Source organism: Lissotriton vulgaris, chromosome 3_1 (genome assembly GCF_964263255.1).
Source record: "Lissotriton vulgaris chromosome 3_1, aLisVul1.2, whole genome shotgun sequence".
Lineage (NCBI taxonomy): Eukaryota > Metazoa > Chordata > Amphibia > Caudata > Salamandridae > Lissotriton > Lissotriton vulgaris.
In genome coordinates, this window is record NC_141689.1 from 756,798,028 (window position 1) to 756,824,917 (window position 26,890).

Here is a 26,890-nt window from a genome sequence, read left to right on the forward strand (position 1 = left end):
GTTATCCAATGGAAGGTGGATAACATGGCTAAGAGCATTTGCTGGATAATGCATGAATATCGCTGACTTTTCAGCGATATTCATGCATTGTGGCCGATGTGCGGCGATCATTTTTGTCTCTAAACAATTAAAACGAAGCACAAAATGGCGAATTCCCGTTTCGCTACCAGTTTGCGGCCCAGTTCGCGGCCCGTGAAGCGCTTCTACCGTGAAAAATCATTTTTTTTTTATTTTCCCCACGGGACCCTTTAATAACCCCAACAACAATCCTAGGGGGCCAAGAGGGGTATACCTTGCCCCCTTTTATTAAATTCCCCCTTCGTTTTTCACCTCTTCTTCTCTCTTGATCCTACCGAGAGATAAGATGGCGGCCGCTCCGGACTGTTTAGAATGTTGACAGACACCGGAGAGCCAATCAGCTTTCTGCGCGCAAAGTTCCGTTTCGTGAAAAGTAAGCGGACCGGATCGCTGCCCGGAGCGCTGTTACAGATATATATCTTGTTTTGAACGTTAATTTCTCAAAAACTACTGGAGCACATATATTGAGACCTAGCAAAGGCACATCGGGCTAACAGTCCCTACAATTTTGCCAAGTTTCGTGCAAATCCATTCAGCCGTTCGAGCTAAAAGTGAGTCCAACCGCCCTATGGAAAAATGAATGGGAAAAATGCGTTTTGGGACCCCCCTTTTTTCTCGGCCCCCCCTTGACGAAACCCCACCAAATTTTCAGGGGCTGCTCAGAAACAAAATGTGCCATTTTCCTGAAAATTTCAGCCGATTCCGTCTATAAACGCCAAAGTTATTAGACATAGAATTTTCAAAAATCCCATAGGGTAAAAATCCTAACTATATATACCTACTGGCGATAGCCAGTAGGTAATATATGTATATATATATTAAAATAATTGCAAACATGAGAGATAAACAAAATCAATTGAATAATGTTTTGGTTTATATAAAAACAAAAACAAAAATAGGAAGCAGAAGCAAGGAAGAGAATGAATGGGTAAGTAAGGGAGTGTGAGAAGGAGAGAAGAAAGGAGGAATAATTAAGAGGTTGATGAGTACAAGGAAAGAAAATTGTAAAGGGTAATCAATATAATTCAGATTGAAACCTTTGATGTAAAATTAACGGAAATGTAGTATGTATTCTATGTTCATCACATATAAAGTTCCACCATGTAAATATAGATAATTTAGAAAAATCTTTCCAACAGAAATGTATGACTTCATAGCCAGTACAAAGAAAAGTTGAAATAATAGAGGTTTAGGAGATAAATGACTAAAATTCGGTGATAAAGATCCTAAGAAAATATTCTGCAGTGTATGTGTTATATTTTATAAAAAAATCTTTAGTCGAAACTAAAGTCCAAAATGTTTTAACACACCAACAGTTATTATGTATGGATTACAGAACCATTTTTTTAAAATGACCAGCATAGAGGTGAAGCAAATAGGTCGAATCTAGTGACAGATTGTGGTGTGATACCAGCTCTATTGTAAATAGAAAAGTGACCACATAATGCAAGCAGATTTAGAGGTACTGTATAGTTTAAGCCAAAGTTTATACCAGAATGGACGAGACAATGTTAGAGATAGATTATTTTCCTATACAAATTCATGAGACTTTTAGTTCTAGTGAAATTAGAGGATAGTAAAGTCTTGTACATTAGGGCAGCTTTTGGAATAGTGACATGCAAAATCTATGTTAGAAGTAAAACAGGTACAGGTGCTGCTGAGCCGAGCTTTCACTTGGTATTGGAAAGGAAACTGGTGAGAAGAGGATATCAACATGTATTCTTTTAAGGAGGACTCAGGTAACTGATAGTGGAGTAGTAAATATTAAAAAAATCCAGTAGAATTATCTTTCACATATTGGTAGACAAATGTAATGACCTTTTCCTTCCAATGTTTGAGTAAAAAGATTGATTTAATAGTTTAATAAATGTATTGTACCAAATGAATGAAGATAAAAAAACATTGTTGGAAAGTAAGGTTTCCCAAAAATATTTTGTGAAATAACTAATGTGAGTATTTTAAAATGGGATTAAAGAGGAAAAAACAGTCAGTAAAGAGTGTTCAGAGTTAATCCACATTAAAAGAGGTTGATCTTAAAAATCATTACTTATAGCATAGACCTGTCGGACAAAAAAAGAGGAAAGGTAAAGGTTAAAATCTGGGAATTGAACACCCCCTTCAAACTTTGGGCATTTGAGTTTACAGAGAGCAATGCACAGTGCTTAATATTCCATAGGAATTGTACACTGTGCAGAGACAATATAGAGTTGCACAAGTATCAAGCCATTAATATCATGGTTTAGAAATATCGACAGCAAAAATATTGTGGTCAAGAATATTGGCTTAAGGTGAGAAATATCACTTTAAAAAATATTAAAGTGTTTAATATCATTTGTAAGTACGGGCGTAAAATCCTTTCCAATCGCGGAATTTGCGGATTTTCGGCAAATTCGCAATCCGCGAATTCTTGCGAATTCCCCGAAAATTTGCAAATTCGCACGCAGCGGATTTTTTTTGCTCGGTGACACAATATTGCTGCGCGCAGCATTAACTTACTGTCATTCAGCGTTTGCAGAGTTGTTTTTCTCCATGTTTTGCGTGTGCTGCTCCATTTTGGATCTTGCTGTGGGATCCCGCTGGAGTTTGTCGACCGCTATTACGTCATCGCAGCTTGCCACCTTGCACAGCCAGAGTTTGTCAACGCGAGTACGTCATAAAGGCCCGTGATCATGCATCGCAGGAGTAAACAATTGCGAACACGTAGATACGGCGGGCGGGCAGCAACAATCTTGCACTCGCGAAATGAACAAGAAATCCACCAGCAGGCAGCATAAACCTTCTGAAAATGATGATTTTTATCAGAATAACTCCTCAGGTTGAAATTTGCCTGCACTTTTTTTTTCAAGGAGTCCATTTGGGGGGGGGTGGGAGGAAGGAAGTGCCCCACAGTCTCCAACTTCCTGTTCCTGTCCAGCAGGCTCCTCCCAGTGCTTTGTTCATGTCCTTGTCACTTTGATTTGGATCTTGACCTGGAAGGATTACTTTTTGTGGATGCTGCTGGATATTTGGATTTGAGGCCTTTTTGACTTTCTTTGTATCACTTTTGGATTAGAAATTTCACAAGTAAGTTTGTTAGGGGCATTACAGTTGCTGCAAACTAAAATTTTTGAACTTTTTCAGAACATTAAATAAAATATATTGTGGGTAGCCACAGTATCCAGTGTGAGAAATTGGCCTGGTATATGATGCTCACTCGTTCTAGTGATCACCCTGTACCATGCCAAGCAACCCTTATGATGATTGGTTGTAAGTCAACCTTATAGATCAGTTATCCTAGTGGTAACATGGACAAAGCAGTCTTAGGCTAAACTCTGAAAGGCATGTGAAGCCAGCTGTATTACCATGCACAATCCCCTTGAATACCAAATGAAAGGACACCACACAGATATATATTGAAAATATATATATATTTATTAACTACAAATATCCCCTGAACTCTTTATGAGCACAGAAGCACAAGCGTTAAACACAGTTTAAAATACACAAAAGTTGCACAATATGGATGAGCCCTAGGGTCCACCTTAACCATATACTAAGAAAGTGGTATGAGAGATACCAATCGAAAAGGAAACAGGCCTAGGGCCTTGGGAATCGCTGGAGCTGATCGGGACTAGCAGTGACTAAGTCGGGAAGGCCCGCGGGACTCGGGTGCAGTGTTTAAAGTGCACGCACTCACCAATGCAATGTCTATGGTGCGTAAAAGTTATAAAGTTAGTTAGTTAGGAACCTTCCGAGTAACCTAGAAAGCTGAAACTTAAGACACAAACACTAGAGGTATGTACCAGTGTGGAAACACTGGCGTTGCTGAGTTACCTCACCCACAGGACGCGGGTGCATAGGGTTGAAGTAGTGTCGGGTTTCGTCACGCTGGTCGATGGTGCTTGGAGCTGAAGATGCTGCAGGCAGGCTCGATGTGAAGAGGTCCGGTGGATCCAAGGGTGGATCTGAAGTTGTGAAGACCTGAAAGCAGAGGGCACAATGTTTAAAGTCACTAGCCAGTGACTACCGTGGAACCAGATTGGAACCAGGCGATGTCGGGTGCAAACAGGCGATGAGGTGTAGCTTCTCTCTGCAGCCACGTGGACACGAAGAGGTCGAGGACGTCCAGGAGTGGATCACGAGCTTTCCCACGGAGGCTTCTCGCTGTTGGCGGTATTGGCAACTTGATTGGAGCAAACAGGCCTTGGCTAATGCGCAGGAATTGAAAAAGGCTTATCACTCGGACCAGCAAGGTCAGAGCAGGTGCTCCCTATTACAGGAGCGAGGGCAAGTCTGGAGCAACCAGACCCGCCGTGTAGTTTGTAGGTTTCGTCGCCAAGATGGCCGCTGACCACGTGGCAAGTGGCCGGGATGGCGCGTCAAGTGGCACAATACAAAAGGGCCCCACGCAGATCGTGGAGATGCTGGGGGGCTGATCTTCGGTGCAAGGGCTGCTCGGTGGTGGGGTTTCTCAGTCCCCAAAGCACAACGTCGAGGGTGCCTCGGATGCTGCGCAGTCAGCTCTTCGGGGGTCTTTCAAGAGGTCTGGTCCCACGTCTCTCGGTGCCTTCACGGGTCCCTTCTTTGCAAGGACTGTGGATCGGGCGGTGAGAAGTCTGGGAGTCTGGGTCTTGTCAGGCTCTGGCTCGGGCTCCGGCGGGAGGCGGCGGCAAAGCAGACGTCGAGTTGCTGGATGGTGCCTGTGTTCACAGGGTGGCCACTCCTAGGCCACAAGGGAGATACTCTTCAGTCTTCTGTGCAGCAGAATGTCGAAGTCCAGTCGTCTTCTTAGTTTCAAGTTGATTCAGAATGATCTGAGGTGCTATGGCACTGCTCCCACTCTTATTCCCAATCTGAGGGGTGGATCACCTGCTAGGTCCCTCCTCTGGGTGGGACCAGGAAGGGGGCAGTTACACCTCCTTTCCTTTGTCCAGCTCCTCGCCAGGCCTGGGTATGGAAAGTCCCAGGACCGGTTTGGACTGGCTTATGCACGGGGACACCTTGTGTGCCCCGGGCATGTCTCAATCTATTCAGCCCTGTCCTACCCAATACACAAAATCCTGTCTGGGGTGGTGCTCGCACCTCCCAAGGCAGGAAACCCTTGTCCAAGCCTCCCTCGTTGGAAGGACTCCCAGCAGCAGGAGGTCAGACTTGTGTCTGTGGTGGCAGCATCCATTTTGTGATGCTGAGGCTCTAGTTAACTTTAACCGTAGTTCAGGTTAGGTACATGTCGTGTCCCTCTAGAAGGGTGGAATGCTATCCCCGTCAACAGAACTGTTGAGGGGATAGTATTCCAAATCGTATGACACCTTACTCGACATGTTTTGATAAAGCCAAACCAAAGTTAGCAAATAACCACAAGGATTATAATGCACTTAAGAGTATATGGTATGGCAATATCCCAGAACAGCTAAGGGAGTTGTTCCCGACAGCTACAGACAGGCTCAGCTCATGCTAGAGCACCAACTCACATGTAACCACGCACTCTGCCCCCAGGATTGCAGGGGCCTTCCATAGGAATGGCTTATAGGTTAACATGTGTCCAGTTAAGGTTAGATATAGGAATACTATATCTAAGCAAGAGGTGATTACACCAACTTACCCCAGCTGAGTGATCAGCCAGTTGTGTCAAATATGGAGGCCAGGCCAGGGGTGGCGCAATACATGCTGCAGCCCCTGGTAGGCCTTAGAAACACCTATGCCCTGGGTACCTAGGGTACACTGTTACAGGGGCCAATAAGGTGAACCAGTTCCAATTGTGTATGCACCTAAGGTACATGGAGTCCATTTTAAGGAGAGAGCAATCAGCCTGGGGCCCTGAATAGCAGGATCCCAGGCCAACTATGTCAAAAACCAGCTAAACACCAGGCAAAAAGTTTGGGGGTAACCATAGTCAGATATCCACCTTCCTACATCCAGTAGGACCAGGCTTAGTTATGGGTGCATGATACAACTGTTTTGTTGAATTTCAACATGATTTAGGGCATGGATGGCATTGGATTGTGGTGATTTTTGTGTGTTTTTCAATTTTTTGGCTGTAGTTGGGGCCTTTTGCCCAGGGGAACTCAGTGGTGCATGGACTGTTTCAGTGGGGTCTTTTTAATGTAAGCATCACGGAGGGCATGGATGGCATTGGATTGTGGTGATTTTGTGTGTTTTTTGATTTTTTGGCTGTTGTTGGGGCCTTTTGCCCAGGGATACTCAGTGGTGCATGGACTGAGTCTTTCTGTGGGGTCTCTTTGATGTAAACATCATGGAGGGCATGGATGGCATTGGATTGTGGTGATTGTTGTGTGTTTTTCGATGTTTTGGCTGTTGTTGGGGACTTTTGCCCAGGGGTACTCAGTGGTGAATGGACTGAGTCTTTTTTTGTGGGCTCCCTTTAATGTAAACATCATGGAGGGCATGGAGGGCATTGGATTGTGGTGATTTCTGTGTGTTTTTCGATTTTTTGGGGTGTTGATGGGGCATGGCCATGTTGGTGGGGGCCATTTTGAGGACTAGTACAGGCAGGGGCTGGCCATGTGGTGGGCGTCTAGGGGCCATTTTGAAGCCAGGCAGTGTCCTTTGTTGTGCCATAGGCCTGCACTCAGTCTGCCATGCTTTCATCCATTATACCCAGGGGTATTCAGTGGTGCATGGGCCTAGTCTTTCTGTGGGGTGTCTTGAATGTAAACATCATTGAGGGCATGGATGGCATTGGATTGTGGTGATTTTTATGTGTTTTTCGATTTTTAGAGGTGGTGTTGGGGCCTGTCCATGTTGGTGGGGGCCATTTTGAGGCAAGGCCTGGCCATGTGGGTGGGGGTCTAGGGGCCATTTTGAAGCCAGGCAGTGTGCTTTGTTGTGCCATAGGCCTGCACCCAGTCTGCCATGCTTTCATCCATTATGCCCAGGGGTGGTGAGTGGGGCATGGACCGAGTCTTTCTGTGGGGTGTCTTGAATTTGAACATGATCGAGGGCATGGATGGCATTGGATTGTGGTGATTTTTGTGTGTTTTTCGATTGTTTGGCTGTTGTTGGGGCCTTTTGCCCAGGGGTACTCAGTGATGCATGGACTGAGTCTTTCTGTGGGGTCTCTTTAATGTAAACATCATGGAGGGCATGGATGGCATTGGATTGTGGTGATTTTTGTGTGTTTTTCGATTTTTTGGGGTGTTGATGGGGCATGGCCATGTGGGTGGGGGCCATTTTGAGGACTGGTACAGGCAGGGCCTGGCCATGTGGTGGGGGTCAAGGGGCCATTTTGAAGCCAGGCAGTGTGCTTTGTGCCATAGGCCTGCATCCAATGTGCATTGCTTTCATCCATTATGCCCAGGGTTACTCAGTGGTGCATGGGCCTAGTCTTTCTGTGGGGTGTCTTGAATTTGAACCTGATTGTGGGCATGGATGTCATTGGATTGTGGTGATTTTTGTGTGTTTTTCGATTTTTGGGGTGTTGATGGGGCATGGCCATGTGGGTGGGGACTATTTTGAGGACTGGTACAGGCAGGGCCTAGACATGTGGTGGGGTCTAAGGGCCATTTTGAAGCCAGGCAGTGGGCTTTGTTGTGCCATAGGCCTGCACCCAGTCTGCCTTGCTTTTATCCATTATGCCCAGGGGTACTCAGTGGTGCATGGGCCTAGTCTTTCTGTGGGGTGTCTTGAATTTGAACATGATTGAGGGCATGGATGGCATTGGATTGTGGTAATTTTTGTGTGTTTTTCGATTTTTTGACGGTTGTTGGGGCCTTTTGCCCAGGGGTACTCAGTGGTGCATGGACTGAGTCATTCTGTGGGGTCTCTTTAATAAAAACACCATGGAGGGCATGGATGGCATTGGATTGTGGTGATTTTTGTGTGTTTTTCCATTTTTTGGCTGTTCTTAGGGCCTTTTGCCCAGGGGTACTCAGTGGTGCATGGACTGAGTCGTTTTGTGGGGTCTCTTTAATGTAAAAATCATGGAGGTCATGGATGGCATTGGATTGTGGTGATTTTTGTGTGTTTTTCGATTTTTTGGCTGTTGTTGGGGCCTTTTGCCCAGGGGTACTCAGTGGTACATGGACTGAGTTGTTCTGTGGGGTCTCTTTAATGTAAATATCATGGAGGGCATGGATGGCATTAGATTGTGGTGATTTTTGTGTGTTTTCCGATTTTTTGGCTGTTGTTGGGGCCTTTTGCCCAGGGGTACTCAGTGGTGCATGGACTGAGTCTTTCTGTGGGGTCTCTTTAATGTAAACATCATGGAGGGCATGGATGGCATTGGATTGTGGTGATTTGTGTGTGTTTTTTGATTTTTTGGGCTGTTGATGGGGCATGGCCATGTGGGTGGGGCCATTTTGAGGCCTGATCCAGGCAGGGCTTGGCCATGTGGGTGGGGGGTCTAGTGGCCATTTTGAAGCCAGGCAGTGTGCTTTGCTGTGCCATAGGCCTGCACCCAGTCTGCCATGCTTTCATCCATTATGCCCAGGGGTACTCTGTCAGTGGTGCATTTTATTGGTCTTTCCATTTTTGGGGGTGGGTATAATAAAAATGCTTACTTGCAAACTATTAATTGAAGCGCTACATATGCAACATTTATTTAACTGATGTTCCTCTGGCTTCATTTGCTTTTAGGTGCAGAAAGAGGAATCATCAGCCTCATCGTTCCTCATCAGTGCCAGGAACAAGTCCTGCTGCGGTGTGTCAGCACAACATCACATGTGGCCACAGACAACTCTGCAACTTGTGCAACTGCGGCCTGCTGTTCTGACATCTGAAGAAGTTGGCCCCAAAAAAAGTTGCCCGTAGCTCCTCTAGCAAGAAAGTTGCCAGTAAGGAGCAGAAGAAGCAAGTGGCGCCACTTACCAAGGACACTGGTGTGCCAACCGCCACATTTTTTTGGGGAAAAAAAAGTACGCCTGCAGCAGCAGCGGGGTCTGCTGGGGACCAAGCTGGGAGCAGCACCTCTGCTCCATTGGGCTCAGTGCCACCGTCAACTTAGGTTCAAGCCCTTGAGTGCTGCAGAGGCAGCAAGTATAGTTGTTCAATCACCATCGACCAGTGATGTTGGCTCATCGCAAGAAAGTAACAGCATCCCACAATCAACACAGATTGTTGTACCTCATCTGACGAGTGTTCAACAACCACAGCCGCAACAACAACCACATGTGCAAGTACAAGCCCAAGTACATGTGGAAGGAGAGGCGGCGCAAGGAGAGGCGCAAGCAGAGGTGCATGTAGCGGCACAAGTGCCCACAATAGTTGTTCCTCCCAAAGTAGGGGCACATCAGGAAATCGACATTCAAGCCGAGGTATCATTTGAGGAAGCCACTCCTCCTGATCATTCATTGTCTTCCAGATCCCTAGCAAGGAAAAGTTCAAGGATGGTGTCTACATCTTCTTCAAGCCCCCTTCCTTCTGATGATATGGATGAAAATTGGGAACCACCACGGCCGTCTGAGAGTGAGGCACACCATGATCTGACAAAGGTAGCTAAGCGTAAAAGGAAGGTCCCCGAAAGTCTCATAGTTATGGAGTGTGATGATGACACTGAACAAGAAGTGGTGTATACCCCTGCTGATGAAGACTCTCACGACAACGACGCAGTCATCATACACATCACTCCAGCCTCAGCGGGCATGCAGCAAACAAACATTTTTACCCTATCCCGAAATGCTGCTGAGCGTGATGTTGGCGACGTGGCAATGGGACCACCACCAATGCAGTTAACTAGTACACCACCACCTACCGATTCCATATTTTCTTGCCAGAAAGGACCTCCATCCACCTCGACCTCCATTTCCTCAATTAGTGGTGCTGTAAGTGCACAACGTAGTAAATTTCGGCAACACACATCCTCCACTTCATCTGTCATTAACATTCCCAGTATCGCCTCCTCCGCCCCCACAGACATTTGAAGTCCGCAGTTTAGGACTTCTTTAGTGTTAGCCCAATAAGGGAAAACATAAACAAGCAAACAGACCCCTAACCAACCACAAAAAGATTATGTGTAGCAGGACTTTGCTTGCTTTTCGTTTTTTATTCTGTTGCAGCAAGCCCCACCAGTTGAAAATGGTTACTTGTATACCATAATGATTTATATCCTCAAGCCGACATGTTTCATCGCTCCAAGTTCCAGCGATTTCATCAGAGCATAAGAGGGGTTATCTATTCTCAGTCTTTTCAGAAGAATCTGGACCTTGAGGGTGCTAAGTCAGCGTGTACCGGCACCACTCTGTAGTGTCAAATTTTCACGTGTCCCAAAAATGGCTGGAAATTGTCACAGCCACTGTTGCCGAGTCCCTCCGGCGCTTCCGACGGTCCTCCACGGATAATGGCGCCAATCTAGTTAAGGCAATGGATAAGGGTAACTATTTCAGAGTGCCTTGTTTGGGGCACTGTATAAACCTGGTTGTTAAAAAAATTTTGAGTGAAGAAAGTGCAGTGTGCGAGTTACTGACCACCTGCCGAAGAATGTGCACACATTTCAACCATTCTTTTAAGGCCCGGAAGCAGGTGAGGTACCTGCAACATGAACGTAAAGTGCCAGTGAAAGCACTCATCCAGGAGGTGGTAACACGTTGGAACTCAACCTTCTACATGCTTGAGCGTCTGTATGAGCAGTATGCGGTAGTAGATCAGTATTTCTTTAAACTGGGTACACCTATGACAGACCTGAGGATACAGGTGGAGCAATGGCAGCTAGTTAAAAGCCTGACAGACATGCTTTATCCTTTTGAGGTCTTCACACGTGCAGTCAGCAGGGAGGACTGTAATTCGGGAAAAGCTATCTCATTGTTGCGCATGCTAGAGCACCAACTGAAGGCGGTGTCTTCTACGTTTCAAAAAGATGGAAAGCAAGAAGCATTTGAGTTGGCGGAGAAGTTATTACAGTGCCTACTTTGCGATGATCGTGTTCAAAAGATCCACACAGAACAGCATTACATTTCTGCTACTATTCTGGATCCACGGTACAAAAAGGCAATGGCAGGCAGAGTATTCTGTCCTTTTGATGACGCAGATGTTACAAAGTACAAACATTGGCTAGCTGTGTCAGCCAGTCGGTTTGAAAGAGAACGGGAGGAAATTGAAGGAAAAGGCAGTACATCAGCATCAGCAGGCCATCCGGAGTAAAAAAAATCCACTTCTGCCTCTGTGCCTGTGGCAGAAGTGAGTGATTTTCCCTCTCAGCTGTTAATGACACCAGCAACCGTATCATCTGCACCAGACACAACAGTAACTTTGTGTGAAGAAGAGGATTGGCTAACTCAGCTTGGGTTTGCTTCTCAAAAGGTCCCAGAAAAAAGTAAGCAAAGTGGAGGAACCCTGGAGAACCTTGAGTCGATGGTGCAGGACTATCTGAATGACTCAACAGAGGTCGGTATTCATGATGACCCATTGGCGTATTGGCATGGGAAAAGAGATGTGTGGCCAGAGATCACCAACCTGGCTATAAATTACTTGTCTTGCCCACTTGCAAGCGTGTCTTCTGAACGTGTTTTCAGTGCTGCTGGTGGCATTGTAACTTCCAAAAGGACCCGCCTCTCGCCCAAAAATGTGGAGAGGTTAACAATGATCAAGATGAATCAGCACCTCATACCACCAGATTACTAAATATGAGAATGCACGCAAGAAGAAGACGAGGAGGACACCAACTTAGATGAGGGAAGTTCTCCTCTGTTAACTGACCTACTCCCGTCTGAATTCGCAGAATTTGAGGAGGAGCTCTTCTTCCCTGACACCAAGCCCTGAAAATGAGTCAATGAATCACTAACTTTCTTTTTCGTCCTTATTCACTTTTATTCCTGTGTGCCTGTCTTTCTTTGTTTTGCAAAATCTATATAAAAAAAACTTTAATCACCTAATCACAAAAACAAGCCCATCAGCAGAACTGTTTTCACGTATTTGCTTATTTTTTTTTCACAACAAATTTTATTGAATGATCAGGTAAAGGCATATATACAGCTCTCCACAGTCAGGAGATCACTGCCAAATATCAACACATGCCTCAATATCTTGCAAACACAATCAATAAAAAAGAACGACCGCCCCTATCTCCCCCCACCTCCCACAGCCACCCAACAACCCCTCTACCCACCCCTTATCCCTCCCTAACCCAGTGCACGTGATCACAGTAAGCCTCCAGTAACTGTTTGTATCATGCCAGGCACCATGCTCCTCCCTAGGCCTGAAGTCCATTGTCTAGATCCGGACCATCGTCAGGTTCTGCTGGAGGCTCCAGAGTTAGACCCCTATAGTCGGCCCACCTTTTCCAAATTTTGTAATGTTTTTGGGGGCATCCTCTGGCCTCAAACACTGGGCACTCTAGCCCCATAAAATAGTCCAGTCCTGCCTTCCATGCGCTCACTGGGGGGGCTTGCGCATTCTTCCATACTCGTGCCAAGTCCCGCTTGGCCACCACCAGACCCAGTAACAAAAGGTGAAGTTTGTAGATATTCCCTCCCACGCCCTCCAGCACATGGAGAAGGCCCAAACGATAGGTACAGGGAAGATCCCATCCCAGTACCTCCGACAGACAGCTCCATACACCATTCCAGAACCTAGTCAGGCCAGCACAAGACCACACAGTATGCAACAGAGTACCCATCTCAGCTCCACATCGCAGGCACTCCAGGTACACAATCAGGCCCGCCTTCCACAGCCGCTCCCGTGTATAGTAAGCCCTATGCAAATATTTAAGTTGGACTAATCGGAGTCGTACTGCGATAGCGGACCCATGCGGGGACTCCAAGGCCTCCCTCCAATCATCCTCATCCAGGGGTCCGACATCCTTTTCCCAGGTTTCCTTTAATTGAAGTAGGGAAGAGGAACAGTGAGTGGCTAGTGTTTGGTAGAAATGGGACACCTTCGTATCCCCGAGTTCTCCCATGAAAACTTTCGCTTCCACTGGGCTGAATTCTGGCAGCGACTCCAAACCAACTAGACTAGGCGCGAGCGTGTGACAAAACTGCAGGTACCTGAAAAATTGGGTCTTGGGCATATGGAATTCGTTCCTAAGCTCCTTGAATGACTTGAGAGCTACACCGGTCATAACATTTCCAAGCGAAGAGATCCCGATAGAATCCCATCCGCCAAACCCCGCTAGCGAGGCCAGTGCGGGGAGCCGCCCGTTATTCCACAACGGGGTCTCTGCCGTCAATCTACCCCACCAGCCCATGCGACGCAGTGCTTGTCACCAAATCGCAAAAACCACTTGTGTGGTACATGGCAGCCGCCTCCGCAGTCTGGCCGAGTATAAGATTGTGTGCAGTGTAGTGTCCCCCATCAGCGAGCGCTCTAGAGCGTAGGCCGGGTCTCCTCCATCTCCGTACCACCATTCATTCAGTACTAAAAAATGGGAGGCCTGATAATACGACAGTAAGTCTGACGTAGCAAGACCACCACAATATGTGGATAGGAAGCATGTACGCAGCGCCACCCTGGTGGCACCCCCAGCCCACAAGAAGCGGCCTAGAATTGACCTGATGGAACCACTGAGGTGTGATTCTATGTGGATGGTTCTGCAGCTGATATAGAAGGCGCGGAAGTGCGACCATTTTAAAGATCGCAGACCTACCATATATGGTAAGAGGCATCCGGGACCAGACAGGAACACTCCAAGATACATCATGCCCCCGGCCGCCACCTGCAAGGCCGACACCCAAGAGCCCGCACTTGCCAGAGAGCGGTTGATGGTGTGTCCGAGTATGAGTGCAATGGTGTTCGGACCCTCCTAAAACTTGGATTTGACTTGAAGCATAAAATTGCAGGGATCAAATGTATCGAGTTTGTTAAGGACAGATTGAGCTTTAATCAAATAATTCAGTATATATGAAGATTTAGAGAGAAAGTCGGCCTGTTAAAGTATCTTAATGTGTTTGAGTAGGAGGAGATATTGAGCATTTACATTGTTTGTTCTCTGGACAGAGTAAGCTGTAGTGAAAGCTCAAAATAAGGTTTACAAATCCTCCCAATGGTTGACAAAAGATGCATCATTAGGATTATTCAAGTGAAGACATTCTTGTCAAAAAGTAGCTTCAGTAAAAAAATGATCATCAATAATAGAGAGTTATTATATCCTCATCCACCAATTTTGGAGTCAATATCGGAAAAAGCGAAAGAGGAAAGTACGGGGGAATGAACTTATATAAAAATGGAGCTATTCCAGAGGATTGTAGAGTTGAGTGAAATGATTTAGTGAACAAAATATCAATTCTGGACATTGAATGATGTACATTTGAAAAAAATAAAAATAAAAATTACCAGGATTGCAAGCTTTCCAAACATCAGATAATGGTCTAGGTGTAATGGTTGATTGAAAGGCTTTAAGTGATTTGTCTGGTTTAAATTTATATTTAGACTTTATCTCTGTATAAGGATCCAACAGCTGATTAAAGTCACCTGTCATGTTGATATTGGAGCTGCAGATATTGTCATGTTTTACCTTAGTAGAATGCCAAAAATCGGGGCCAGATTTACCTGGGCCATAAACATCAAACACAGTAAAATACTTGTTATAAATAGTAGCAGTAACCCACCCCCATCGTCCATCAGTATCACATTCAGTAGCAGTAACCTTTTAGTCCCAGAGCTTCATGTCATAGAAAGCAACTCCCACCTTACCATCCATGGCAGGAGAAACAAAACCATGCTAATTCATTGTCTTGTCAGTTTAGCAGATTCAACAGCATTACAAGGAGTTTCTTGTAAAAAGGCAATTTGAAATAAAGCCTTGAAAAATGAGAAAGTACCTTTTGTCACTAGACTAGGTGACCAAGTCCCCAATTGTTATGTAAGATATTGTTAAACATACTGGGTACAAGAAAGCAAGAGTACAGGAACATGGGTGACAAGCTACAAAAAAATGAAAGTAGCCAAATAGAGCAAGGGATAAGAGAGGGGAAACCAAACAAAAACTAATATCATACAAGCATTCATGGAAAGCAGAAAGAAAACAAAGAATGAAACAAAGGAAAGGGAGTACATAAAAGGAAGAAGGAGGAGCAGATCAAGGATAACAATCCAGCTCTGAGAGGGTAAATACTGAGCAGTGACATGAGACTTGTTGGCACCATATCAAGAACAGCAGCAAAGATCAAATAAATAAAATATGACTGAAAAAAATACATTTTAAGGAGAGGAAAAGAAAACAAGTGCAAGTAAGGATCCTAGAACCTCTCCGCAGCAGTATCCATTAGATGTTCTGGAGAAACATTTTCAATTTAACAGGGTCCTCAAAAGATTTATTAATACCTTCGTTCGCTACTTTGCATAAGTATGTGATGGAGAATACCATAGCGTATGTTCAGATGTCTTACTGGAGGTTGAGGAGAAAAAAGTTCCTTTCATCTGCCATTACTTTTATTGGAGATGTCTTAAGATATGAATATGACAAGAACAGACAAGACGCCGTTTGTCCCAAGCAGCTTTCAAGATACAGAGGAAGACTGGAAATTCAAGAAAGATCATAATTATGCTTCGAGGTTTGCAAGAAGGAGGGTTAAGCTGACCCAGGCAAGGAGTGTTTTGCAAATTGAGAGGAGGAGAAGTTAGGGGCCTCGTTTATGAGAAATGACACATCCCTGCGTGAAAGCAGCAATGCGTCACTTCTCAGTGCACACTCCTTGCGACATTCCTGATGCGTCATATTTAATGTATGACGCATCATGTCGCAAGGAGTTACAGATACATCGGTATTCCTGACGTATCTGTAAGCGCAAAAGTGAAGCATTGCTGGTGTGTGTCACAAAAGTGACACAACTCCAGCAATGCGTCCTTTCACATGGGGCAAGCCCCATGTGAAAGGGCCTGCGTCAGTCTTACGCCTGCTGTGAGGCAGGCGCAAGAGTTTGATGCAACGGCGTCCTAAAAGTGACGCAGTGAAATCTCATAGATTTCACTGCGTCACTTCTACGACCCTTCCTTGCGTCAATACGCCCCCCTTGCATACATTATACCTGGCGCAGGTATAATGTGGCACAGGGGGTTTACAAAGTGACGCATCTACCTAGATGCAAGTATATTTAGGGTGGGTGACCCAATAAACCCTTGCGAGCTTGGGCTGAAATATAGTATATGCGAAATTGCTTGCAAGGGGATTTTTTTAGAAACTTATTTTGAAACAGAAGGTTGATCAAACTTGACTGTCAGAGATTTGAGATCAACTTAACTCAATTAAAAACCTGTTTCTCATCTGATTCAACACTTACTTTTTCGACAAAGTGGTAACAACCCACTATAGAAAAAAAGGAGAGATGTGGACTGATATGTTTTGACATATCAGTCCACATCTCTCCTTTTTTTGTCAGATTATTTCAATGCAACGTTATTTTTGGTTACAGTGACTAAGTCTCATTGTGTTATAACTCAAAAAGAGTGGACTACAGCACAAGTGGATTTCAAAGAACAATTAATCTATGTCTTGTCCACTTGTTCATTGTTGATTATTTTTCACTAGTTTTTAAGAAATTGTACCCCATGAAATGAAAATTTGATACATAAAATTATTTTTCATAAAAACTACTTCCCGTGTAGCATTTTTCTATAGTGAGTTGTTACCACTTTGTCGAAAAAGTAAGTGTTGAATCAGATGAGAAACAGGTTTTTAATTGAGTTGAGTTGATCTCAAATCTCTGACAGTCAAGTTTGATCAACCTTCTGTTTCAAAATAAGTTTCTAAAAAAATCTACCTAGATGTGTCACTTTGTAAATATGGCGCAACAAGGCGCATTTTTTACACCACTGGTGTGTCACAAAAAGTGATGCAACAGCGGCGTAAAAGTGACGCACAACCTCATAAATGAGGCCCTAGGAGTCCAAGAAGTCATGGAAAACAATTCTTCAAAAAGTCAAGGATAAGTGGACCCTTTAAAGGTTCTCATAGCCCATATAAATGTAGATTATTCATATTTTCCAAATCTTTTGTTTGGAGTTTGAGTTTGGGATCTCCTTTTTTTAGCACTAGAAGTTTGGTGGACATATCTTAAAAGGAGCTTCTCAATTTCAACCATTTTGCCATCCATAATAACCCATCAGTCCTCAATCTGTTATAATTTCTCATTGGTGGCACACTTCAAGGGCTGCAAGTCCCTCACATCATCAAGGATGTCACCAGAACTGGATCATAAGAAGACACAATATGTGAAGAAGAATCAATTTTCACCCTGTGGAATCTTGTGAAAGTAGGTGGCTTTAGTGCTGACAGGCAAGTCACTAGCCTTTTTGATGTGATGTGCAGTATTGTGAGGAACCTTCGGAAAGGATTTTATTTTGCCCATGAAATAAAGTATATGACTATACTGAAGCAGAAATGTTGCTTAAGGAGATATTCAAGCCTTGTATCAATGAGGTTAAAAAAAATACAAATCAATTTGGTTTCTATGCAATCACATCAGGGTGCTGTAGACCATTAGATATTGGGTATGTCCATGTACAACATTTAGGAGAGCAGGAAACAACAATAATAAGGTAACCTGGTAAGTGGTGCACCTCTGCTGCATCTTGGAGGCAAATACGTGGGTGAGTACCACAGAAAATGGTGGTCGTTATTAAACTGCATCACAACTGATTAAAAATACTAAGCATAAATAAACAAGAGGAGGCTTATAGCATCCAATCATGGAAAACCGGTAGGTATAATGAAAGGAAGTCTCCAAAGTCCAGGGAATGTAAGAGATGCTGTTTATTTGCAGAGTTTTATATAGCGCTGGCTAGACCCAGAGGTATCAGAGCGCTTTACATGAGGATCAGTGAGTTATAGGTTACATAATTACATACCCAAGTGTAGACATAGGGGAAAAACATGAGATTACACAATAATATGAGTTATTAGCGCATACACACGACTCAAGGGGAGTGAAAGGTAGAGGGGGAATGGTAAAAAGGGATAAGGACTGCAGGTGTAAGACACAATGGGCAGACGAGGTAAACAATGTCCGATGTCGGGCTAGGTAGGTGCTGGCCGAGGAGTGAACCAGAGCCAAACTCCTCTATAGCTTCATAGGACATCTCCACCGGGCATCGGCCAAAGTTTTTCGGGGACCACAAGAAGTACAGATATGTTATATCCTATGCTTCCTAGTCCTGGCTGCTGAGCCTGCATGAGTGTGATGTCATAGAATGCTGGATGTGTGTGCAAGCTTTGAATGATTGATCGATTAGATTGAGTGGGCTGAGCAGCCGGTTGGGCACCCTGTACCATCTTACCTTAACTAATAAATCTACTTAACTACATCCTGGTCTACTTATCCATGACAGCACATCTTCAATTTCAAAACAGACAGTTATGGATTTCGCCAAGGGGGCATCATCAAAGTTCCATCAAGAGCAACAGTCACAGAGTTAATGGGAAGCGCCGCCCACCTCGTCCTCCAGCTCGCCCCCAGGTTTCGGCTTGGTGCGCTTGTTGGTCGGCTTAAGCTCTTTATCTGCCATGGTTTTTACAGTGGGACACTGGTAAGGTGGCACTGGGTAGATGCCAGTTTTAGAGAGAGTCTGTGTTATAGATAGGGCTGGGATTAAAGATATTGCGCACCCAGGGCATGGCCTGACTGAGCAGCGAGATGGCCGCTCTGTAAGAGGGCTCCGCTGGCCGAGGATTCATCCTGCAAGAATTCTGCTCTGGAAGTGACGGCGGGTAGTTGTAACCACTGCTCCCGTATAGCTGAGTCTGCTGTGCACCTTGAGCTGTGTGGAAAATCCAATGTTGGCGTTATCCGAGCGAGCTATCTTGGCCGACATCAGAGACCAAGAGGTGGGTCCTGGTGGGCCTAGGGAGCGAATAGAAGCCTCAGCCTTGCGTGACTCTGGTGCCCATGCTTTGCCTAGGGCGGGTGCCCGTGGAAGCACGGGCTGGACGGAAGACGCGGCTGTCCCGCCGACAATGACTTAATCAGTAAAGGTTGTTGAGGTGCAAGCATTGGAAGCGCTAATATTCCCCCGATGTGGTGCAGTGAAGGCGGTAGTGTGGCGGTGCCTTGATACGTGCGTACTTGTGGCCCTGGGCGGACTGGTATGGAAGATGCAGCGTAACCGCTAAGCAGAAGCTCTGAGTCCCCTCATCGACCAGCGGACCCGGGCAAGTAAAGCAGCGCGGTCCATATCCTTTGTAGTGTGCTGGCTCACTGTGCAGAGAGTGAGGTTCAATACAAAGACCCCGCCAGTGCCCCGCCATCTTTGTTTGCAATATCGATACGGCACAGTCTAGAGGCTAATTGTACTGTTGCTACAGCGTGTTGATCTCTCCCCTTGGACACAAAAAAAGGGATATTAGGCTGCAGGGTTATCTACAGAACAAAAGTGTAATATGCCTTGATGGCTGAAGAACATGGTTTGCATGGGGGGTAAGAGCGATATTTTTTGACCTGCGTAGGCAGATGATCTGCGTCTGAGTGCGTGTTGCTGGACTGCCATATACTGAACTAATTGTATTTAAGTCCTGCGGCATCACTGATATTAAGAGAATCAGGGCAGATCTCGCTCTCTGTCCCACAGCTAACTGGGACTCTGTGTGTGCCAACCGACTGTGGGACCTGTAGTGTACACTTTAGTGCATGGTGCTGCATGTGCTAGTATGAGGGTGTATGTAAATGTGAAGCTGGCACAACTCCTCCCCTCTAGCAGACTCCTTGCGGCAATTGGTGTGGCACACCTGGATACAATCAAGGGGCGTTGATGTACTGTTGATTAATGAGCCAAGTGGATCCTTTTTGGCTGTACTGGGCAATATTATTGGGGTGCCGGCACTATTTAAAACAGGTTAGGTGGCGCTAGAAGGCACAGAGACACCCGAGGATCAAGAAGTGGCAAGGAGGCTCCTGTGGGGATTCTGCAGTGCAGCAGAGGGTCGAGGAACTAACCCTAACGGCGCAGCGGGACTGCGAGTCCCAGGTACCTCAGCGGCTGCTGAGACGCCGCACCTGAGACTCTTCCCGGCTGGCCACGCCTCCCAGCCCCGTACAACCATATCTCCACCCACTCACACGCGCATCGCGGGACGCGCGCGGGCGTCCGCCGGGCGAAGACCGGGCAAAGAGCGGGCCGTTTTAGGCCGTTAGAGGCCGGTAGAGACCGGACCGGGCCCCTCCTCTAACGTCGTCCCCGCCCCAAGGCTACCATACTTACTTCATCAGCCTGTGGTAATTGACTGTTCTATTCCCCATGGCAACCCGAGTATCAAGGAGCAAGGCTGCCCAACAGTGCTCTGGCACACTGGAAAAATTCTTCCCTAAGGCTAGCGCGGCGGCCAATAAAGGTCGCACAGTACCAGATACTCTCCTTGAGGTGAACGCAGAAAACGTGTCAGTGCTAGCGGATCCCTCGGATTCTTCCTCCATTGATGGTAGTACTCAAATAACCCTCGACGCCACCCGTCTTTCCATTATGGATAGCATTGACCAGACAATTGAGTCCGTCCTTCAACAACTCAGGACCCCGTCTAATCTACCCAGGGAGAGTGAACTACTGCGTCCCTCGGGCGTGGTGGAGACCACTCCGTATGTGAATTGTGCGGAGTCGTCTAAGGCGCATGATGAAGGGCAAGTTGTAGTGTCAACTGGCCATGTAAGCAGCAGAGCGGACCATCCCCCGAAAAGGAAAAGGTCAAGGAAGCTTAGAGGGGTAAAAAGGGCCAAAGTGGATAAAACCAATCCAACACTAGATGTTAGTTCAGACATTTCGGCATCTCCTGTGATCACCTCTCCGGGAACTGGGTCCGATCAATCAGACTCGCCAATAGACACAGTGGTAACTGGTTATCCTGGGCCGTTCATATTTGGTGGAAATCCACCTAATGTGCCAGAGGCTCTGATTGGCTCACTTAGGGACATTCTTAAAGCCTCCTGGAGCCCCTCTCTGCAAAATTGGACTCAATAGCGGCTAGACTCACGGCCATAGAAATCGCATATAACAGTAACAGTCCTAGTAGGGGGTTGGGCCCAAGTGCACAGATGGCTCCCCGGGAATCTACAGGGAATAGACCACCCACTGCAGGAACAAGCACACAGGTACCGGCTGGGGCACAACACACAGGCAGTCGTCCTCCCTCATTGCCCCCCTCACAATCGTCTAGGCCCCCTGTCCCTGCACCCAGAAGATCTAAGCAACTGACACTACCCCAGCCAACGATTGAGGGGCGAGCTAACAATGACCATATTGGTCGCCCTACTAGCCCTAACACCAGGCGTAGGGCGGTCAATCTTCCTCCTGAGGCTGTGCCTTACACAGTGATTATGGTGGGAGTTCCTGAGCTCACTGGTGACACCAGAGAGCCACAGGACTCACTCCGTAACAAAGTCATTAGTTGGCTCAATATCAACAGGCCCCTCCCCCCCAACATCAAAGGTGACGTGTTGATGGTTAGAAGGATTCCCTGGATTGGAGTCACCCCTAAAAACAGGGTAGGGGACTGCATTATAATCAGTTTTAAAAGCCCACTGGTTGCCCCTTATATCTGTAACTGGCTGACAAGGCCTAATAAGTCCAACATAGAACTAGTTTCCCTCTCATATTTCTATCCAAATGCTTCCAATCTAGCTGTGGGGAGGGAACAAAGTTGGACCAGAGTGGGCTTCGCTGTAGATGGTTCACGGTACAGACCCAAGTACAATACACTCCCTGCTCATGACAACTTTGTCCATCAGAATAGATTTTCTTGCCTGGACCAGGTCGATTGACCAAAAAGGGGAGAGTCTGCACAAATGCTAGTAAACGCAGCCCAGGGGTCTATTCTCAGGGGGGAAGGCACATCCACTCCCGTAATTGAAAATAGGTCCCCGGCCCCTGTAAATGAGGGGGGGACCGCCCTGGGAAGCACCCTACACCTAGATGAGGACCCATCAAGCACACCAATTGCTCTTACAACGCAATTGGTGGAGCTTGCTGAATTGACAACCTCGCCGCCCAATACCATTGGTTTGGGCGACCTGGGTAATTCTGCACATGTCATCCAGCCCACATCTAGTGAAGCAGGCCCACAATCCCAAGATCCAGGTTTATCTATTCTTTCTTGGAATGTAGCTAGCATCTCAAGTAAGGTGGGCACCCCGGAGTGGGAAACCCTGGTTAGCAAAGGTGATATCCTCCTCTTCCAGGAAACATGGGCAAGGGTACCACAGCTTAGGAGGGGATATGATATCTTTGAAATCCTTGCAAAGACGATTGGGAGGGGGAGACCCTCGGGTGGTCTAGCTATCTGGGTGGCGACCCACATTGGGTGCCAAGTGGAAAGGATGGACACACTCTCACAGGACATTCAGTGTGTCCTCCTCAGATGGCCTGGTAAAAGCACATGGGCTATTATCAACGTCTACTCACGTCCAGTTGCAATGGGCAAGGAATCCCCAACCCTAGTTGAACTTTCATCCTTTCTAGGTCAATTGCCAGGTGACCTGAAAATAGTGATGGGTGGGGATTTCAATTGCCATTTTGAACCCCTGGAAGGTCTGATGGAGGGCGCTTTTACTGCCGAGGATGACCATTGGGGAGTTCCACCCTCATCCCAAAGCTTGGTCTCCGCTGGTAGTACAACTTACTTCCCTCACCCTGAACTTTGCACTGAGGGCGTGTAACGGACGTACCCCTTCTGACACTCCTTCGGTGTGTACCTTTAACAGAAAGGGCCAGGAGTCAAGGTTGGACTATATATTTATAGATATTTCCCTGTGGCCCAAAGTTCAAGACTTTCGAGTGATTCCGAGGTCAGACAGTGACCACAATTCCCTTCTGCTGGAGATTCATCACCCTGCCCCAGCTGTAGAGCGGCCATTCATCGACTCTGGAGCCGATCAGGGAGACTTACTAATCACTACAAGCAGGCGCAGGGTGAAATGGGGGAAGCTAGTCGACAAAGAAGAAGCTGTTAATAACCTCTATGGCATAGCACTTCCCAGGTTCGAGGAGGTGGACGCTCTCATTAACCAACAAAGACCTTCTGATTACAATGAGAGATTGTATGGCATTCACCAGGCTTTAGTGAAGGACCTCGCAGACGTCTTCAATCCGGCGCTGCCAAACAGAAGGAAAAAGACTCGCGCCCCGACATGGTACACCTCTACCTGCAGGAAAACCAAGTCTGAGCTACTTGCCGCAATTAAAGAGGGCAGCGATAAGGGGAAGGTTGCAGCCCTCAGGAAGGGATACAAGCTAGCATTGGCCAACGCAAGGGCAGAGTGGGACTGGAACCACTGGCACGAACTGATTGAAGCCCTAGAAGCCAAAGACTCCAGAAAATGTTGGGCACTGGTGAACAACGGGACAGGGGTACTGTCATCTGCAGTGGAACCCAACATTGCCCCTTCTGTTTGGGAGGCCCATTTTGGGACATTATATGAAGAATCTACCCTCTGGCCTGAAGGGAAGGTGCAGGAGTTTCCCTGTCCCCCGGATGTGTCCCTGGAATTTCCCTTGGGGGAGGTGAAGTTAGCTTTGGAACGCTTAGCGCTTGGGAAGGCACCAGGGCTGGATAAGCTGCCTGGTGATTTGTTCAGATACCATCCTGACATCTGGGGCCCGTACCTTCTTGTTCTTTTCAATAATATTTTGGGAGGTATGGCGGTCCCCTCCTCTTGGCTAGGGGCTGAAATAGTGCCGATTTACAAGAAGGGGTCCCCTCTGAGCCCGGCAAACTATAGGCCTATTAGCCTGATTGATGTCCCCCAAAAAGTTTTTGCGCGCCTCATTCTGAACCATCTGTTGGACTGGGTGGAGGAACAAGACATCATGAGTCCCCTGCAGGCTGGCTTCAGGAAGAACACGTCGACCATGGACCAGATCTTCCGCCTCGTTCTCCTTTACTGGAAGACGGTAAGGATCGAGGGGGGAGATTGTACATGGTCTTCGTTGGATCTGAGGTCAGCCTTTGACCTAGTCCCGCGCAGGAAACTGTGGGAGGTGTTGGAAAAGCTAGGAATCCCCCCCCCCAGTTACTTAACATCCTAGCCAGGCTGCATGAAAACAACTATGCACAAGTCAGGTGCGGGAGGGATGGCAAACTTTCATCCAGGTTTCCAGTCCGCCGAGGTGTGAGGCAGGGCTGTGTCCTGGCTCCGACCCTGTTTTGTTTATTCATTAATAACGTCATCTCACACCTGGAAAGCGTTAAGGATAACGATGCCCCCTCTTTGGCAGGTAGGAGGGTACCGGCAATTATGTTTGCCGACGATACCCTCCTCCTTTCAAAATCCCCTATGGGGATTCAGAGGATCCTGGATGGATTTGGTCTTTTCTGTCGCCAGCATGGGCTGGAAGTGAACACAGAGAAGACCAAGTTTATGATCTTCAACCCCCCATCCAAAACCAGGCCCAATCCTACCTTGGGGACCGCCACCCTTGAGAGGGTGTCTACTTTCGTTTATCTGGGGGTAACATTGCAGGAAAATCTGTCATGGGACCGCCAGATAGTACGATCTAGGGCCAAACTGTCCCAGCTGACGGGTGCAATCCTAAAAGTGGCTAATTCCTCTTCCTTCAAGCCTATAAGCCCGGCCCTCGAAACTTACAAGACCCAGGCCAAGGCTGCGGCCATGTATGGCAGCGAACTTTGGGGGCATAAAGCGGTGAAGGACTTATCAATGGTTGAAAACAGTTTTCTACGGCGCCTTCTAGCCCTTCCAACCTCCACGCCACTCCAGCCTCTGAGAATGGACATGGGTCTTCCCCCGATTGCTGAGGAGCTCGTGTCAAAACCAGTAAAATTCTGGCACAGGCTCTGGTCTACGGACGAACTCCATCATTATAGGGAGGATCTTACCCACGTCATGAGTCTTAACTGCAGTGGCAAAATCCCCTGGCTCAACTTTGTGGAAAATGAACTGTCCGCCATTAATCTCCGTGTCCTGTGGGAGGATCCTGCGCATGGTTGCCTATCAATCTCGCGCAAAGCCCTGGCACAAATCTATAAAGCCAGGTCCCTTGCTCACCTGATGGACGCTCAAAATAGCGGCACCTTAACTTTGCGGTTTTTAGAATCCAAAAATTCATATGTTTTCGAACCTTTTATGGATTTTATCTTTCCCATCCTAGCAAGGAAACTGTACGTTCAATGGAGGCTTGGCACGCTCCCTATTAACTCATACACGTGTAAGTGGACAAATGGGGGCAATAAATTATGTCCCTGCTGCAACAACCATGTGGAAGATGACCCCCACATCTTGTTTGTGTGCCCTGCATACCAAAGGCCCAGAAAATACTGGATAGCGCCGATATGTAAGAACCTGGGGTTTAGAGAGTATGCACAGGCATACAGGATTTTGAAAACCAGCACCCTGGGTCACATCGTGTTCGCTGTTTCTAAATTTCCTACGGCCATATGGTTGATCAGAAAGAAAAGATTCACTGAAGCCCCCTGAACTTTGTTCTATGAAATTCTGAATTACCCCTTGCTGGGAGAGAGGATTTTATTTAAATGTTTTTATTAATAATGTATTTTAATGTCTGTATGTTGCACTGCATCTTTTATGGTCTATATGACCGAAATAAAGAATTTTTGGAATTGGAATTGGAATTGGTTAGGTGGCTATATTGCAGTAACAACTATTATCAAAGACAGGCCCCAACTGAGCCTTAGAAACATAACAAACTGGTGATACTGCGACACCCCATTCAGGCACTTGCTGCTTCCAAAAGTCAGACTTTGGCTGTGCAAATGATATAACGTAATGTAAGAACTGAGCATTCCAGACCCTTTCACTTTTTCAGGAGTGGGGTAGCCACCAAGCAGAACTTTGTTGTGGTGCGCGACTGTGACGCCGAGTGGAGGCCGCAGCCAAAGGAGACGCCATACGTCCCCATACCATCTTTGCCTATCCCTAATACCGCATTGAGCCACAGAGTACAATATGGGAAATACCGACACCAAGCAACCTAAACTAACGTTTGAAAATGAAAGACAAACGCATCATGGAGATGTTGATCCAGACCCTGACACGGCACATGGCCCCACGCATGACACTGATGCTGAAACGGTCAATCTCTGCAGTCTTCTCCTGGAAGTTAAGTCTAGTCTTAAGACAATCGACTCCAAGTTGGACAGTATGAATGCTAGACTAGACCAAGTCAAGACTCAAGTGGATACCCACGAACACCGACGGGATAATCTCGAGAATCGACATGCTGGAGCACACGAATTGAAGGTCGAAACCAAAGAACAATTGCTGAATATGGAGTGAGTCCTCATAGTAATCAGGGCGAAAAATGCTCATTTGGAAGGTCGCTCCCGGAGGAATAATATTCCCACTGTAGGAATTCCAGAGACCACAGCCATTGGAATAATTGCACATTTCGTAGAAGAATTGCTGAAGGACATATTTGGGTCAGAACTATCTCAAATGTTTATAGTGGAGCAAGCTCATCGCGCACTACGGCCTAAACCTCCTGTGGGGGGTACTCCCAGACCAATATTGGCTCAAATATTGAACTACGGACACAGAGACGCAATACTCAGAGGGACCAGGGAAAATCTCATTCTATTGGGACTCTACTCCTGCAGTTTAGGCAGCGTGCCGTGAGTTTGCCCAAGCCAAGAAGATCCTCCAGCAAGCTAGTTTGTCACATGCACTACTTTACCGTGCTAAGCTATAGGTTACCCATTAAAATGACACTCATTTCTTAAAAAATGCCAAGTTGGACTTAAAATTCGCTAAATATATTAGTGAGGGGAAGAAACAAAAAGTCAATGTTGGTAAACAGCGGCTTGCAGAAAATGACATAAGGGATAATGATTAATGTCCGCTGTCATTGCTCATGTGCCTCTATTTGAAATGTTACCTTATTGTGATTCTGACCTTACAAAGTCACTAGTGTGTAAGATGTTTACATGGTTAACTCAGCAGACAGCCTTCAGTCATATATAACTTTCCGTTCATGTTGTACAGAATAC